We start from the raw sequence: 17,112 nt of genomic DNA, 5'->3' as shown, positions 1-17,112 counted from the left end.
TTTTTCGTTGCTTCTTAAAGCCCACGCACATTAGATCCGGATCGGACGCGTTGCGACAAAGTGACAGCTAAATCTATTGTCTTACTGTCAATTTTACGTCAACGCAACGCAAACGGATCTAATGTGGGTGGCCCTTTACAACATTGTTTTGTAAATGACTACAACTATGCAAAAGGAAATTAGCAACTATGCAAAAGGAAAAGAAGCAAATTGTACACAGTAGCTTATTTAAAAAAAAGCATTTCTATGAGCAAGACGATGGCAACTTTGATGCCTTCAGACAGAATCCCTCGAATTTGGTGAGACCTGGCCATATTATTTTACTCTGATTATTTCATAATTAATTATATATTATAGGGGAAATGGCTTTAATGTTGGCCTATGGATCTAAGATTGGGCCCATTGCTAAAAATCTGCTATTTATCAATTTTATCTAGATGAACGCGTCATTGGGAAAGTACTGATGAATGTATTTTTTTAGCCGGCGCCGGTGGTGTAGTGGTAAGCGTGACTGCTTTCTCATCCCAGTGGGTCTGGGTTCAATCCCAGCCGAGGTCGGTGGCATTTTTCTGAGGCATACAAATCTCTGGTCTCTGGTCCTTCGGAAGGGAAGTAAAGCCGTTAGTCCCGGCCCATGTGTGTTTGAATGGGTGCGATATCCTACGCAAGTGTGGAAGCTGCCTTCCTGTACATTCGATTGCCGTCAATGGATGGCAATCGATGTCCGTCGGTGATTGGAACTAGATTGTGGAACAAAGACCGACGTTAAATAAAGAAAAGAAGAAGAAGTTCGATCAAAGTAGTCGATCGCGTTCAGAAATAACGTCAAATTTAACTCGAAAGAAGATAAAATATTGAACACAAACACCTGTAAAATCCAGAGTGGTCCGATTCCAAGCTGGTTTAAGTGTTGAAGATGCCGAAAACAACAGTTTTTCAAGTGCTCAAAAGCTACAAGGCAACCCTGAGTGTTGAAAGGAACCAGCGGACCTACGAAAAACCTGGAATCAAGGATCGTCAGCTGCACAGCAAGATGTTGAGGTGCGTTAAAGCCAACCCCGGTCTTTCGATTCGAGATGTGGCCAGCAGGTACAACGTCATCTTTCAAACGGTGCGGAATATCCTTGGCAGGGAAGGATACAAGTCGTACAAAGCCAGTAAACATCCAAACTGGCACATGAAGCAGAATTCCGTGTCCAAAAAGCGTGCAAGGCTCTTGTACGAACGTGTTTTGACAAAACACAAGGGCTGCACTTTGATCAATGACGAAACATACGTCAAACTCGATTTTAAGCAGCTTCCCGGTCAAAAGTTTTAAATCGCAACTGGACGTGGGGATGTGCCGGGAAGATTCAAGTTTGTGTTTGCCGACAAGTTCACGAAGAAGGCCATGATTTGGCAAGCGATTTGCAGTTGTGGCCTGAAAACGGAACCATTAATCACAACCTCGACGATGACATCCCAAGTTTACATCGAAGAATGCCTGAAAAAGCGTGTATTGCCGTTCATCCGCAAGTATAGGGGCAAAGTTATCTTTTCCCCGATTTGGCCAGCTGCCACTACTCCAAGGTGGTTCTGAACTGATCTGCTGCCAACAAGATCGATGTTGTCCCCAAGCTAATCCCAAATAACAATTAAGCAGCCTTTTGGCTTTCACACTGATTTATTGTGGTTTTATGACGGCAACCGCAATCTTTTTGGTTTGAATACAGCATTCAATAGTGCAACATATTTTTGTTTAGTAGTTCAGAATTTTTCTGTTTTGAAAACCTTTTAAAGTCTGACGATAAAGTCAAAACGGGTTTGGTTTTAAAAATTAATTTAATGCAGCATTCTATCCCTCAATAAACTGTGAAGTTAGTCAATCAGAAACCTGCTCGGTATTTTTTTATTGATGTCTTGACAAAATATTCCATAAAGGTGGTTTATCATTATTAAAGCAATTATAAAACCGTTCGATTTAAAACGGGAACAAAAAGCATACATTAATGCTTTTTGGTGTCAATAAAGTGTATCACAAAACCCCCCACTGTTTACAAATTAAACTAAAAATATGGATCCGCCTAGAGACAGAGAAAAAATAAATCGAGTGGGGCTTTTAAATGCTGAATCACAAGTAAATGCCGATGGATAGTCGAGTAAAAATACTAGCGATAGTAGACAGAATAATTCTAGCGATACTGTCGACTCAAGGGAAAAATAATCCAATTGCAGAACTTCCTGGGATGTCCAGCAGCTCCGTCAAAACCGGTTAAAAACAACAGAGCAGCCGACTGAGAAGAGTGAAGTGAATGCGGTTCACGAAGCACTGGTTGCCGGCTTCCAGTGACACTTAATATTGATGGGAATACACAAAATATTATCAATGGCGTTTGCATCGCGTTCTGAATAAAAACAGACCAGTCTTCTCCAGAAATAGCGTTGCCGCAGTGTAAAACAGAGACTACGGAAAACTGCCGACGGAAACATCAGAAGCTATCAGTCAGCTGGAAATTGGCCGCCTTCCGAACCATACCAGCAGTTTCATTCTGCGAAATAGTTGACCCTTCGAAAAAAAACCCAAGCAAATACACATAAAATTGCTCGCAATAGCCGGAGAAGGGAAACTTTTCGGGAACGATTGAGGTTTCACCTGTTCCAAGTTACGTCGCTAAACTTCCTTATAAACTGCTTCTGATGGATGATATTTGCCCTTATCGAGGATCCACAATGCTGGAGTAGAACCTAGTTGCAATGATCGCCCAACAAAACTATCGAAAAACAATTTTTTTAAGTTTTTCCAGGCAACTTTGCCACCATTAATGCCGTCATAAAACTAAACGGAATAAGATCAAGCAAAATGGCTTCAGATAAAAACAATTCAGTCCGCAAATTAACGTCATAAAAGCAGCATTAAAATATTTTGCATTTGTTAGGGATTTCATGAACGAAAAACAGCTTTTTCACAAATGGATTACGGAAAATTAATGTTTATGCAATCGCCATGTTGTTATTATTCCATTTGATTTTTACAATTTTCGTTTTTCAAGATGGTTTCTTAAAAATAACTTTATTCTCATCAATTCATCAATGAGCAGTAATAGAGATTACGAAAATCATCAAATTATCTTGACTGGGTCATAACTATATTATGTTTCCTTAATTAAAAACAATAAGTAAAATCAACGTTTTCCGAAAGCGGACTTATATTTTTCGATCTTCCAAAGCTTATTTCACATTAGATTTAATTGGTCACCTAAAAATAGACCACAATATGAGTTTCGATAATTTTGGTAATTATTTCAATTTAATGATGATGGAATTTATGAGGATTTTTGACAGATTTATTTTTAACAATGAATTTGGCAAGACCGGATGATATATATGTATCCCTTTTTATCTTGATTGATGCTTTATTTTAAGTGCGCTTATCAAGCGTCAAAGACAAACGGCACGAGTATTGATCCCAAATGGCTTTTATTGTTTTAATAAAGATTTCAAATGGTTCTCAATGCTTTCATCGTATAACCTTTTTGCAGCAAATCAATCTTGAAGTGCCTCGAAAATATGCCCTTCAAAACCATTTCCAGGGTGGGCCAACTAGACAAATTCTAGTCTTAATGAGGTTTTGGGGGATGTAATAAAGGTAAAGCTGTCTTGACCAGGGTTTGCCCGGATTTTCGACCAATCGAAAAACACTAAGCAATTTCAAAGTCAAGGACATCCAGCAAATGCGGGCAAAATGGAACACGCTGATATCGTGTCCGTTTCCACTGTGCGGGCGCTGTTGGGCTCCATCAAGAGGAAGGTTCGAGATTTCGTTCTAACTGGAGAAATGCAACCATCTAATGCTGTAAGTTTGAAGTTTTATAAGTCAGTCTTTAAATAGCTATCCGCAGCTGCACTGCCCATAAAACCACATCAGTCCCATATGGAAAAAGTAGGCATTGAGAAAATGACAGTCGAAGTTACGCAGTGCGATTCCCATGTCAATATTTGAAAAATCATAGTAAACTTATTAATATTTTTTCTAGTTAAAATCAGGTGCATTGATATATGCATGTTATAACTTCGAAAATTAAATTGATATGATATGAAAAATGATATATGCATGTTATAACTTCGAAAATTAAATTAAAATATAACTCGAAAATCAGAACTGTAACTTAACCTCTGAACGATTGAATTTAAGGATGGGTCTGACATGCGATTACTTTGCTTGAAGGGACAAACTGACTTGATGTTGTTTTCACATTTTTCATCATCAAAGCCCATAGTTTTATCGCATAACATGAAAGTAGATGCTAATTGATAGTGGATAGCGTTGTTATTTCAAAACTGACGCAAATCCATACGGGACTGAAATGCGACTATAGGCAGTGCAGGTGTAATGCGATTTGAAATGCATATTGGAGAATTAAAAATAGTATTCTTATGTAAGAGCTGCCAAGAATGGAAGCTGTTTAACATGTGATTCAAATTTGGATACCAATGAACATCGTAGCGGCTGTTTGTAGGGATGAACCCCTGTTCGTAATTGAGCATGATAGTGATAAATCGGGCAACCGTTTACTTGCTCTTTTTCACCGTTTGAGGGTCGTTTTTTTAAATCACTGTTTCATTTGCAAAACTTAAGTTAAATACTGAAAGCAACAATTATTTGGATAATTGCTACAATCAGGGATTTAAGTACGAAAAAAAACCATGGCTTGTAGCAAAAAACGAAGTTATACGAAACCGACGGTAAAAGCTTCCTGATAACCCGTGACATTACAAATATCAAGCCATATGTGTGAAAAACAAAACAATCTGATCAGTAATCTTCACAATTGAAACATCTTCAATCCGAACTACAATTCAAAAACTAATATGGAGAATTCATGCCAGTGCAAATTAAGTTACATGCTTGCAAATATTCAAATCCTAAGATTAATTCCTTTCATTAAGACACTGCGTACTGAAATCAAATACAATCACGTATACAACTATCAAAACTATTAAAAGATATTTTTGTCCATTCATGATGCATTAACCACACATCCATCAGTGACTGTCTTTTTTTTTTTTTTTTTGTTATGACAGAAGCGTCGACAACCATATATTAAATCAATTCCATTAAATCGATCCGAACAGACTACGGTTTTGGTCTGCATTAGAACAATGAAAAAAAACAACTCCAATCAAGAAAATCACACACTCACCTTGTTTGCAGCACTGATTGGAATCTGCGATCCAATCCAGGAAGTAGCAGCTTACGCCAAGAGTCTTCTTAATCGCCAACAAAAAAAAACACCACCTCTGTGCAGTTTCCCAGCGGCGCCGGACACTCGCGCAAAAAAAAACAAGAGCAAAAACCGATTCTTTAACCTCTCGTCAATCCTGCTAATTAAAGCACGCAAATTTTCGGCAACCTCGCTGACAAGATCAGATTGAGTGAGTACAGTGAATTGTATGTACGAGCACGGAAGAGATCCAGATCTCGCCACACACGCACACTTGAACTTGGAGTCGAGTATCACTTTCTTCGGGGCACCTTTCCTGCTTGAGCACTAGGCAGCTAGGCTCATTAGTTTAACAACACGAAGCACCAGTAAATAAATCCAAGCACGTGCCCAAAGTACAAGCGGATAATGTTGTCGGTAATCACTTCGGCAGAAGTAAACAGAGCTTGTTTCAACACACCTCGCCACTGCCTGCCGATGGAACTGGGGTACGCACTGCGCGAGGACGACGACGACGACGACAACAACACGAGGTACAAGATAATGAAATGTAACACCATGTAATGAAGATGCCAGTACAAGCAAATAAAGAACAATTTATTCACTCTGCAGCACACCTCTTGGAGTTATGTTGCACTTGTGCGCTTTCCTCTTCTGTCGTTGGAAGTTTTCTCTGCAGTATGTGAGGCACGTGGCATTCAATGCCTGAGGTCCACCGGTTCAGTTGGTCAATTGCGCAGGTGACACTAATCCGTAGATAATTAATCGTTAATCACATCGGGAATTGGAATGGGTGCACACACTTCAACACAGCGCAAATCCCTGCAGCCACTTCATTAGCATAAATCTCAGTACAAGCGGAACGAGCGATTAACAGTGTAAATTCTCATAAATCCATCAGAATCCGATCGACACGATCTTCTCGAGGCAAGGTCACCCCTTTCAGCAAGAGCACTTGTCACACACGATAAAAAAAAGGGTAAACCTCAACGCTTAAGCCCGGAGGCCACTTGTCGAATCGAGAGACTTGCGTGCCTGCAAGCGACGAACGTCGTCCCAAACTGCTGCTCAATCGCTTCTCGACCGATCCGCCAAAATGTGTCAGCGCAAAAACATCGATCTAACTCTCGCTCTGCGCAGAAGCACACCAAAATAAACACACCAGAACGAATCCGTGAAGCCCGAGAGATGTGTAACGGAGAAGAGTCAAATCACGACTGGAGGAATCATACAAGTAAAATCAAGGTAAAACCCATAACATTATTTGCTTCGTTTTTGCCCTCCGTCGTCAGCAGATGCGATGTTGCTCAGCCAGCGTCTGATCGAGTTGCGGCGGCAGACCCCTCTTGAATCGATGACGATGATGATGATGATGATGATTGTGATGATCCGATGCTCAGTTCTCTCGCTCTCCGTGGTGGAACTGCGAGGAGTTTTGCAAGTCTCTCCCGCGAGGTATCCTACCCAGGTGGTTGCTATCTCAAAAGTATGCGCCGAGTACACAATTTGTTGTCACTGCTGCCTACCTCACCGCTTGCCTCTCTCCTACAGCTGGAGGATGAAGATGCGCTCCCAACGGCAGCAACTCACATGTTGATATGCTACTTGGCTGTGCCGCGCGGCCCGCCTTCCTCTGGCACGGGTGATGATGCTCGCAGGCTGGAGGTGGGTAGATTTCTCCGCGAGTAGCGCGCGCTCTGCTCAGCAGAGGAGCAAAGATGCATGGGCACGATTTATGCTGTGTCCGATCGACGGCGTTCCGTGCATCGGGTGGTTGCCGTTTTGCTGGTGTTGGGTTTTGTTTTCCTTGCTCTCTATCTCGCCCCGCATAGGTACTGTTGAACAAGCGATGCTGCTGTCGCTGACGGTCGAATGCCATTGCGAAGATGCGTACCAGGGTTGTACAATGAGGGCAGTTGCTGTGAGTATTTGAGCTGTAAACGAGGATTTGTTATTTTATTTTATTCAGTGGTTGAGCTCAATTTGACAAACCAGTAATTGTAACATTCATTGCGACCTCTTTGTCTATATTTTAAATTTGATTACCCAAAAAACAATTCAAAGTCACAAATAAGCCTGAGTGTGCCTCAAGTGCCTGAAAATTGCACCTTAAAGGTGCATAAAGGGACAAACTTCAATGAAATTTTTTGGTCAAGAAATTGCACCACATTGGTGAATACAAAAAATTTCTGGTGTATTTTTTTTAAGGTTGATCATGGAGGGTTAAAAGAAAAGGGTAAATTTTACGGTTAAAACAATTCACCTTCGTGGTGGTAAATCGAAGAAAAAGCTTTTTATTGAATATTTCTGGTGTAACAATATCATGAAGGGACTAATCAAAATGAATAACTTTGGTTCTAAAATTGAATTGCGCTAAAAATTTGGAGGTGCACATTTAACCGAAAATGTCTGGTGGAAAGTTCGCTACACTGTGGTGAATGTAGAAGCAAGGTTTATTAATTTTGCTGGTGCATAATTTGCATCGTTCTGATGAATGCAAGCTTCATTGGAAATTTATGGTGGAAAATTTGTACCATTCTGCGTGAAGAGGTTAAGCCTGAAAATTGCACCACAAAGGTGCATGGTAAAACAAACTTCACTGACAATTTTTGGTGCACCGTTCTGGTGAATGGAGGAGCATGTTCTATTGTAAATTTCTGGTGCAAAATTTGCAGCGCTTCGATAAATGAAATGAATAGAAAATTTCTGGTGGAAAACCTGCACTAGTCTGGTAAATGAAGGCACAAGCTTTATTTGAAATTAAACTAAATTCAAAACTTTTGGTGGAAAATCTGCACCGTTCTGGTGAACGGATGGGCAAGCTTATCGGAAAATTTTTGGTCTTACATTTTCTGAATAGAGAAACAAATTTTAATAGTAATTTCTGGTGTAAAATTTGCACCATTCTGATGAGGCTGGAGGCTGCTTTACTCAAAATTTATGATGAAAAATATGGAAATAGGGGCCAGGTTTATTTGAAAATGTCTGGTGGAAAATGAAAAAAGGAAATCGGCACCAATCAGAAGATTGGAGAAGCAATTTTAATTGAACATTAACGATTGAAAATTTGCATCGTTCTGGTCAATTCAAATTTTCTGGTGTTAATTTATCTGGGAACGGCGCCGGTGGTGTAGTGGTAAGCGAGATTACCTCTCACCCCAGCAGGCCTGGGTTCAATCTCAGTCGGCGCCGCCGGGATGTTTTGAGGCATAACATCTCTGATCACGCCTTCCTGCGGAAGGGAAGTAAAGCCGTTGGTCCCCGGTTCATGAGTTGATGGGTCGATAGGTAGGGTCCAGGTGTAGGAGCTGCCTTCCTGGCGCGTCGGTAGCATTGGTGGTCAGCACGGAAAACAAGATCGACGGAAAACAAACCAAAGGAAAAAAAATAATTCTGGGGCAAGTTTGTATTGAAAATTTCTGGTGTATGATTTGCAACATTCTGTTGCATGGAGGGGCAAGCTGAATTGAAAATTCCTGATCTAAAAATTGCACAGTTCTGGGGAATAGAAGGGCTAGCTTTATTGAACATTTCTGATAGAAAAACTACAACGTTTTGGTGAATGGACGGACAAATTAAACTTGATTTCCGAGAAGAACCTAAACGGTATTGAATTCTGAGGACAGTTCCAAAAGAAAAAATTTCTGGTGATGATTTCATGAAAATTTTGCGAATAATTTCTAGTGAATCCTGCAGATAGTTCCAAGATAATTTCGAAAAGAATACCGAGAAAATCAAATATTGCATGAAATTCCAAAGGGATTTTGAGGAAAATGTCAAGAGAATTCCTAGGATAATTTCAAGCTAATTCTGGGAAGAATGTATGGAGAATACAGAGGAAATTCTTCTGCAACTTCAAGGGAGTTTCAGTTCCAAGGTGTTCTGAGAAAAAAAAGTTCCTAAATATTCCGAGAAGAACCTCAAGGATATTGAATTCTTAGGACAGTTCCAAAATATATCTGGGGAGAATTCAAAGAAAATTCAGCGGAAAATTTCTAGTGCATCCTGCAGATAGTTCCAAGATAATTTCGAATAGAATACAGAGAAAATCAAATTTTGAGTGAAATTCCAAAGGGATTTTAAGTAAAATTTCATGCGGATTCCGAGAATAATTTCTAGCTTATTCCGGGAAATATTTCTGAAACACTCTAAAGGAATTTCAGTTCCAAGGTGTTCTGAGAAAAAAAATATGAAGAGTTCTAAATATAGTTCCAGGGGACTTCTGAGAAGAATTTCAATATAGCTCTTAGGAGAGTTCTAAAAAAATCCGAGAAGAACCTCAAGGATATTGAATTCTGAGGACAGTTTCCAAGAAAATTCTGCGAATAATTTTTGGTGAATCCTACAGATAGTTCCAAGATAATTCCGAAAAGAATACCGAGAAAATTAAATTTTTAGTGAATTCCAAAGGGATTTTGAGGAAAATTTCAAGGGAGTACCGATAGTTTCTAGCTCATTCCGCGAATAATTTCTGGATAATACTGAGGAAATTGTTCTGAAACTCTAAGGGAATTTCAGTTCCAAGATGTTCTGAGTAAAAGTAAAGAAGAGTTCTCAAAATATTATTATTATTTATCTTTATTAGGGCTGGTTCGCCTCCAGGCAGTTCTCAAAATAATTCCTGAGGACTTCTGAGAAAATTTACAAAAGAACTCATAGATTTCTAAAAATTTCGAAAAGAACCTCAAGAAACTCTGAGGATGGACTTTTTTGCAACTGTACAAAGTTTAAAGACTGCTTTTGGATTCCCTAATTGAAAAGTGGGTATTAATTTGCCATTGAACCTTGGTCTATTGTTGTCGTACTAAAAATTCATCTAAGAATCTTCTCTGAAAATTTCAAGTAATTTGTTACCGCAATAAATTCGGGTTTGTTCATTATATCACCTTTAAAACATGTTGAATGTTTGGCATCATTTTCTGTCACCCAGACTGGCGGTACTTTGGGACAGGGTTGACATGCTCAGTATTTCGCACAAGTTGTCATTCCGTTAACAATCCTGTACCCGCTGGTCAAAATAGTTTTGTGCGCATTTGTTTGAATCGTTACATATTTTTAAACTTTTTTAATGATCTTGGCAATTAAGTCAAAATTTAAAAAAATAGAACTTATTTCCATTGGCTGTCTGAAAACAGTTTGCATTGAAGAAGATGAACCACCACCGGAGCAAAAAATAAATAAAATTAGCTAAATTGAACAGTAGAAAAACAGTGGTGGGTGGACAGCACCATCCACCATGCACTTTGGAGTACTCCCCCATGCTCAGATTAAATGCACCAAAGAAAAAAAAATTGCCCCTCCTTAACGAGATTCCTGTGCACGCTAGTGTCCCAAGCTCAAACTCTTTTTCATTTGTGTTTTAAATCGTAATTATTTAATCGATCACAACACTCACGACAACAAATTCAGTATCCTTTCCTTAGAAATTGGAGAACTAAAGAGGTGGAATTGGTCTCATGTAAATCAACGATGAATGAATTAATAACTCCCACTGGACCTTGCGACGATCGGGAGTGCTGATAGGTATTCAGTTTCAAGCAAGCTTTTACTGAATATTGAGCAGTTCATATGATGTATTCTTGGATAGCTCAGATGGCAAGGCAACCGGCTGGTGATCGGAAGGTACATGGTTCGAAGCCCATGTTATGTGTATGTAATAAATTTTCTAATATCTGTGTAGTGCGTGCTTCGTCAGAAATAATTAAAACAATCACTGAAGAAAAGACAACTCTGTCTGTCTTCTTCTACCGTTCTTTATTTTCGGGGTAACTTTCCTGCAGTTGAACAATCGTTTAATAAATGTGTAATAGTATCTAATTTAAACTTTACTTCACGTGATAATCAAGCGTTTACATCATCGCTGTTTAAGGAGGCAAAGATGTCCAATAAACGCTGAATAATAGAACATTTGATCTCGAATAATCTCTGTTACAACTCATAGAAATCAAATAAAATCTTCTCGACATACACCTTAACCAACACCATGTTGTGGTTGAATAAATTCTCCAGATTTGTGTGAACAAAGCCTGAACAGAAGTTATTATTAAAAATTGCACAAGTATTTTTAAGCATGCAGTTGAATAAAATCGTCAAGAAGTCGTTTCTTCAATAGGCGATTGTTTGTTGGGTATCTGGCCGTTGTAAAGAATGGACACAACAAAAATTAGTCAGACTTTATATTAATAATAAACTCGGGATATCCGCTTTAGATCAACAAAAAAAAATTCATTTCATTGAGCTTTTGTGAAATGGCGTCACATTACATGGATGCGATTGATATATTTATCTCCATCATCGTTGAATTACTGCTTTTTGACGATTGACCATGGGAGTTGCACTGTGGTGGCTAGGAAGCGCTCTGGATCTCTCTCGATATGACTTTAGGTTGATGTAAACTGCAACGAAATTAGAAAAAAAAAATAGGGGCTTGGGTTGGAACAACTATGAGAGAACAGATACTTAGATTTAAGGCCGGATTTACATTTATGGGGTCCCTCAAATGCACCAAAGTCAATTTTTATAGTCATTATTTTTTTTTTCCAAACCAGACTTCTTAACAATACATTTTATGATCCTCGGCTCTGATCCCACTCAAAGTTTCAAGCAAGATGACTAATAGATAGGTGTTCTAATGTGTCAAGGGGCCTCATAGCCTAGTCAGTAAAAGCATGGTATTTCCAAGCCGGAAGCGGTGGGTTCGATTCCCGGTCCGGTCGAAGGAATCTTTCGGGTTGGAAATTTCTCGACTTCCCTGGGCATAGAGTATCATTGTGCTTGCCACACAATATACAAATTCATGCAATTGGTATTGGCATCGAAAGCTCTCAATTAATAACTGTGGAAGTGCATTTAGAACACTAAGTTGAGAGCACGAAATAAGCTAATATGCGCTAAGCAATGAGCTTGAAATACAAATAAGAAGAAGAAGAAGTTTAATGTGTCAAATTCGTGATTCAGCCATTTTGATAAATATGCAGTCCCCGATGAGTTTGAATGCAATTCACTTTTTGACCGCACTTTCCTTCCTCCGCGTTCTCCTTGCCCATATACTGTAAAAGTTGCAGCACCATCCTGAACTCACCATGGTTTCAAGTATTTTGAATTTGCTTCTTCACTTTCTATGCCAAGTTTCAATTTAGAACGACTGGAGATCGAAGTAAGCGGTGTGCATTAACGAACGTGGCGTTTATTTTCTCCGTCGTGTCGTGGATTTTTTTTACAGAAAATACAGAAAACAAAAAATTTGATCTAACTTATGTCGTTTTCGTTTTTGCGATGTAGCACCGGTGTAGTGTAAGCAGGAATAAACGCGAGACTTTGACAGTTCAACATCATTTGTTTGTAAACAAAGGTGCATCCTATATCTACACCCTAAAATATTTCGGTGTACGGCAGTGTAGCACCGGTGTAGCTACACCGCAAAAACGAAAACGACATTAGATCGCTTTTTGGTAGTCCGGTTCTCGGAGTTCATTCTGTGTGGACACGACACTTTTGATGCTGTCAGTTTAGAGAAAAGTTAGCATTTGGCGTCAGATTTGACAACTGGAATTGATAATCGTTACTGACAGCCAGTGCTGCAAAATATCGACAGTACACGGTGATATTGACAATTCTGTTTTGGTCACTCATTTGAGCTAACAGTCATAGTCAAGGCAAACCATGTCAATTGTCAATGACAATGGTGTCAGTGACGAACATGTGCAGATTTGTTTATTAGCTAAATTTGTAACGAAATTAAATGACTTGAGCAAAACAATTACATGGATCCATTTCAGTGAACCAGTATCTACGTCCTGAGCTACTTGGATAACAATAATGTGACACAGAATGTACTAACTTACACTTTTTGCTACCAGGTGAATCTTTGTCATTGACGAAAAAATGAATGAGATTTTGACGAAGGTTTTTTTGAGGATCAAGTCTGTCAGTGACTATGTGACGAACAATTTTGTCAATATCGCGCGAAAGTCTGTCAATGACAATGACAAATCTCAGCACTGCTGACAGCTACTTTTGGGATTTTCTAACACTGAAGCAACATCGTTACTTGAAGACCGAGTTGAAGATCTTGTTTGCATGACAACTAATAAAACATTCAAGAAAAGAATTTAAAACAACAACACGAAACATTCTCAGTTCATAAAGGGTCTGGTTTTGGCAACACGTTCCAATTTCTTTAATTTGCTTGTGCTCTGAAATTCAAAACCTCAAACTCTATTGAATATTTTCGGATAATTTTGAATCATTGCACGGTATCAGGTATGAAATTTTGTTTGAAAAGCTAAGAAGCTGTCAGATATAATCCCACTCTGATGTCAGGGTTAATCGATAACTTTTCATCTGCGGGTTTTAACGCAACAAGTGCACACTAAGATTATTTCACCGAAATCTGTGAAATTTTACCGAAATCTCAACAGCTGAACGTTCGGTAAACAGTTTGGTAATTTTTCCCAGATTTTCTGTAATAATTCACCGAATATCTGTGAAAAATTACATGAAATCCGTAAAAAATCACCGAACTGTTTACAGAACGTTCAGCTGTTGAGATTTCGAGTTCCATACAGTCACAATTTGCTGGTTTGGTAAAAACTTACGTAAATACTTGGGCGAATTCAAAACTGCCATGGCACCCTATGCCTAGGTGATTTCTAGCAACACTGCCAATGCAATCAAGATAGGCGCTGCTCGATTGGATCGAGTTTGACTCAAAATCGGAAGTGCGCTCCTCTCTTATACTAGACCCTCTTTAGTAAAACGTATCTTGATATGAAGATTATATCAAGACCAACAATTGAAATGGCCTTAACTCCATTTTGTAAACAAACCTTGTAAGGCCATTTTCTCGCGAAACGAAGTCCGCAAAGGCAAACCAACATAATTAACAGGTAGGAGTAATTCTCCTCTACCCGATTGTGGGTTAGGTTTGCGAATGAAGGTTTCGGTTCGGGAGAAAATGGCCTTACAAGGTTTGTTTACAAAATGGAGTTAAGGCCATTTCAATTGTTGGTCTAGATATCACGCTATATTGGTATGAAATGAAAAGATCATCCCAAATTTAAGACCAGTTTACACGATCATATTTATGAACTATCCCATTGAGAAACCATTTATTTTAGGTAAATCAGTCACCTGGTATCCAGATATCATTTTTTTTCAGCCAGCACTGTAATTCGATTGGAACGCCTTCAACAAATTATGTGGTAGTATTTCCATGTAGTTAGTTTTAAAAGAAGTATTTGTAAAGTATTACGTACATTTTTATAACGTTATTGTAACATAAACTACAACTTGTTTTTCTAAAAGTTAAAATTTGGTATTAGAAACATCTTGAATACTTCATAATAACTTGTTGACGAAAACAAGCGAGTTCTTCGAAATTAAAATAATTTTGATCATCAGAGCTCAGTTCGGCGTTCGTAAGTTGTTCAAACAAGAAAAACTAAAAAAAGTAAGCCGATATTAACGATTGTTCCCTCGAAATGGGTCGTTAATAATCAAGTGTGGTGGCCCCCGAACAATTTTATATCGCTTTCAACAAACGAAAGTACGGATGCGGATTTCTGTGTCTGGACCAAACAGGCCTGTAAAATAGTTGGGCAAACAAAAACAAATAAGCTAGCAGAGGATGAGATCAATCGACTGGAAATGGTAACGGATTCAGAAGATGCTATAAATATGGCTCAGGGAACGCGAGCTCGCCCTAAAAAAAAAGGCTAAATTTGAGTCCAAATCATACACCCTGGAGCCTCCCATAAAGAAGGCTAAAGTAAGTTAAAATAAAAAAAAATATTGAGATGATGACACTACAACTTTTAAACATTTAGGAAACAATGTCCATGCCACCACCATCGATGCCAAGTCTATATTTACCCAATGAGAATACTGAAACTCCCGCAACTCCCAAATCGTACTGCGCGGAACTGCTTGTAGAAGGTAATGCAGCAGAGAATACAGTTTGTCCGGAATTAACAACAAACCAAGCGGAGGAACTGGAAGAACTGGTAGTGTTGGCAACTCCTTCGCTCCATGCTCTTCAAACATCTGATTCGAACCATACAGCACCTGCAGAGCATAACGAGGCAAGCCAGTATTCACCGAATGATGATACTCCTGAATCGTCCTGCGTGTAGCTGCTTGTAGAAGACAGTGCAGCAGTTTTATCCACAAATCAAACGATGAAACTGAAAAAAAAAAACGATATTATCGGCAATTCCACCGATCCAGGTTCGTGAACCTTCAACTTTCAACCATACAACAGCACCTGCAGAGCATAACGAGGCAAGATATTCACATATAATAATAGCTGTCTCATTTATTCCACTATATAAATAGACAAACACAATCGATCCTAGTTCATTTCCTGGGAATCCACTTAATGTAATTAATCGAACGAAACAACAAACTTTACTTGAGTTCTTTCACGTTCAATCACAATAATCACCGGTAGATAATCCAAAATTTCTGTGAAGAATTTGATGAAATTCTGGAGCAACAATAGAGAATGGCCCATCAGCATTTGTAAAACTTGTAAACAAGCCTTTCTAAAGCCCTTCCTTATAAATCGAAGGCCGCCCAAACCAACAGAATCATAGGGTAGGGGAAAGTTTCTCCTATACGATGATGTTGTTAGTTTTTGTGGCCAGCCAGTGCTTTGTGAGGAAAGGGCTTGAGAGCGGTTTATTTATAAATGCTGATGGGCTCTTTTCTATTGTTGATCCATTAAATTGCTCTTGCTTCTCATGCATTTGATGCATTTCTCGCGTCACTTTTCAAATAGACCAATGTAACATATCCACCATTTTGTGAAAATCGAAGTTGAAGTTCGACAGATTATTATTTTACCTGTTTGAAAAAAATACATTTTGCAATATTATTTTTAATGTAGTCAGTGTATAATAACGTTGAAAATTCAGAAAAAAACGGTAAAATCACAATTTTACTTTGAATTTCATGCTACAACATAGAAAAAACCACATAGGACATTTTGACAAGTCGAGTTGTACATCGGACATGTTACATTGGACGATTTTTCTCAATGACATAATCAATCAGTGTTACATTGGACGTTTTGTCTACATGATACTAGATTTCCTTTCACAGATTTCAGAGTATAGTACCTAACTTTAGATTGGCCCCACCTTTGGAAAATGAACACCAATCATTTTAGGCAGTCCGAATGACCGAAGTAACAATCATGTACCCATCATTTCAAACTGTACATTGGACAATTTTTTATCAATGATTATTTTAAATAAATGAAAGTAAATTTGATTGATGTTTTTGTATCACATACAATGATAGAAGAGCAATAGTTTGTATCGCTTAACTCGATTTGTTTACATTTGTTACATTGGTGTATACGATTTTTGACAGTCCGCTTGGAGCAATGATCTATACAGGTATTGCACAAGACGGTATTTGTTGGTATTAGTAGCAAAAAAGAGGTAAACAATCGGTGATGACGTAAAACTAATAAAAAATATGCATGAAAAAAGTGGAGTTTGACGTCACGAAAGGTATACATCACAAACCTCTAACATATTTTGCACTACACGAATACCATTTTGCGATCATTTTTCACCTGTATACATCTCATTGCGCTTGGAGATGTTAGCTCAATATATAGAGAGAGGTGAAGTAGAAGATCGTGAAATGTTGTTAGTTATCCAAAAAATCAACGTAAACGCAATTAATGACGTCACTAATTGCTTGTATCGTACAGTGGTTTCACTCACACAGCTTAACCGATTGCTTCATCTCGGTAATCCAAATCCAACATCCGTACATCTATTACATTAATATATCTTTGGTGTCTTTATCTCAACGTCCTTTATGTAAGGTCCGGGCCAGCAGGCTTATTGGTGTTATTTAAATATGCAAATGTTTAGTGGTGTTCGTATTGCATTGC

The 17,112-nt window shown here is 38.6% G+C and overlaps 1 protein-coding gene across 1 annotated transcript in view; it reads right to left on the bottom strand.

Moving 5' to 3' along the window:
- LOC135701938 (protein embryonic gonad-like) overlaps positions 1-5,285 on the bottom strand; it is a 358,466-nt gene extending 353,181 nt beyond the window's left edge. The window contains exon 1 of the mRNA XM_065222889.1: positions 5,181-5,285. The gene's annotated coding sequence lies outside the window, so the exon portion shown is untranslated. The remainder of the gene's footprint in view (positions 1-5,180) is intronic.
- Positions 5,286-17,112: the final 11,827 nt, after the last annotated feature.

This window comes from Ochlerotatus camptorhynchus, unplaced genomic scaffold (genome assembly GCF_037179485.1).
Source record: "Ochlerotatus camptorhynchus isolate MF236.1 unplaced genomic scaffold, CSIRO-AGI_Acam_v1.1 ptg000180l, whole genome shotgun sequence".
Classification (NCBI taxonomy): Eukaryota; Metazoa; Arthropoda; class Insecta; order Diptera; family Culicidae; genus Ochlerotatus; species Ochlerotatus camptorhynchus.
The sequence above is the reverse complement of the archived record's forward strand: the minus strand, read 5'-3'. Positions and strand labels throughout refer to the sequence as shown.